Consider the following 2,285-nt stretch of genomic DNA (forward strand, 5'->3'; position numbering starts at 1 on the left):
TCATACACAGCGAATATACTCTCCAACCCCTCTGCTCCTCCCATCCGTAACCATCCCAACCATTTCCTCTTCACAACTCACTCACTACCTCCACTACATTTCCCGTCACCATCCTTATTCTCTCAAACATCATCATCTTCATCACATCATCTTCATCTTACTCTTCATTCATCATTCATCTGGAACACCTGGTGACCACGGCTACGGGGGCACTGGCTCCCCCGCGACACCCTTCCAGCCATCTTTTCCTTCCACTACCACTTTTCACAGACCAGGGAACCAAGCTTTCAAACCTCCCTTCATCTCCAACGCTCACGGCTACTAGGAACACCCATCACCTCCAACATCCATCTCTTCATCCCTACGCCCACTGCTACTAGTAACTGCTCATCCTCTATATTCACTCACTACCAGAGCCATCTTGACACGGCCAAACACCCACGGCCACTGGAGGACCATCATCATTCACACAACCAACATGATGACCATCATCTAGAACACACTTTCTACACCTTATACTCGGCCACTACCAACACCGCACGGCCACCATCTATCCTCACCCAGTCGTCATCTTCATCCATACTCACCCACTGTCATAGCCACCCTTCAGCATCCACCCGTAATCGTGAAGATTGAACCGAACCTCCATCACCATCAGCTTCGCGTAACCACACCTCACACCATCACCCATAAACTAAACAACCACAACACAACCAAACAACCCAACCCATTCCCAAATCACCATCAACAGCGGAGAGGGGGCAAGATCTGACGCTGCGGCCAGCGGCGGCCTTGGAAACGCCTGTGAACTGCCGGCGACATTAGAGATCAGGCAGAGAGCTCTTCGCGGCAGCCGGCTTGGCAGAGGCGGCCTCACGCACGCGAGGAAAAGAGAAAAAGGGGAGCGTGGGACTCCGGTGGTGAGCGGCGGTGGTCAGCGTACCGGCGGTGGCTTTGACTGCAGCTAGCGGAAGCCGGTGTTGGCTGAGGCAGTGGCGTTGCATGACTGGGTGGAGGGACCTCCGTTGGCTGCCTTGGAAGAGAGACTCTAGGTTTTGCGCTTGAATGAGAAGGTGAGAATCCTGTTCTGAGAAAAAGAAATGGACGTGGGGCCCGGCGTGGGCTGCTTCTTTCTTCCTGCCACCTGCATTCCATTCCCACCCCCATCTCGTTTGGGCTTAAGCCCACTCTTTTTATAAGAAAAAAGGAAAATTGAATCTGGGCAAACATTTCGGGATGCACTCCAAATTTCATGTTTACACCCCTAGCAGATCCAAAGTTGAAGAAGAAGAGTTTTGGGCTCAAACCAAAGAGCTTCATTTCTTTCCACACCTCTGGTTTTTATCTCTACACTTTTATGCTTATTGGTTGCTTTGTTTTATGCTCTTTAATGTTTTTTTTGCTTTTACTTGATTGTTTTCTTTTCATATTATTGTATGTGACTATGTATGCATCTTATGTTTTGCCGGGTTTGTTCATAAAAAATCTAATAATATAAAAAAAATTAATTAAAATTAAAAGACAAAACAAAAAGGAAAATACAAAATAAAAATAAAAAATAAAAATTACAAAAATATGTTTTAAAGGGGTTAGGCACATGTGTGATCGCACGCATTGTCCTTGTGCTAAAACCTGTTCTTCTTCTTTTCTCAAATAATAATAAAAATACGTTTTAAGGGTTTAGGCACATGTGTGATCGCACGCATCGTCCTTGTGCTGAAAACCTTTTCTCTTTCTTAATTGAAATTACAAAAAAATGTTTTAAGGGTTTAGGAACATGTGTGATCGCACGCATCGTCCTTGTGCTGAAAACCTTTTCTCTTTCTTAATTGAAATTACAAAAAAAATGTTTTAAGGGTTTAGGCACATGTGTGATCGCACGCATCGTCCTTGTGCTAAAAACCTTTTCGCTTTCTTAATTAAAATTACAAAAAATATGTTTTAAAGGTTTAGGCACATGTGTGATCGCACGCATCGTCCTTGTGCTAAAAACCTTTTCTTTTCCTTAATTAAAATTACAAAAATATGTTTTAAAGGTTTAGGCACATGTGTGATCGCACGCATCGTCCTTGTGCTAAAAACCTTTTCTTTTCCTTAAGTAAAATTAACCAAAAAATATGTTTTAAAGGTTTATGCACATGTGTGGTCGCACGCATCGTCCTTGTGCTAACAACCTTTTCTCTTTCTTAAACAAAATACAAAAAAAGGTATAAAATCTTCAAAAAAACCCGAAAACATCAACAATTTTAAACAACAAATAGTCTTGCTACCCAGAACTACGTGAT

Source organism: Vigna umbellata, chromosome 10 (genome assembly GCF_029865625.1).
Source record: "Vigna umbellata cultivar VRB3 chromosome 10, Vumbellata_1.0, whole genome shotgun sequence".
Lineage (NCBI taxonomy): Eukaryota > Viridiplantae > Streptophyta > Magnoliopsida > Fabales > Fabaceae > Vigna > Vigna umbellata.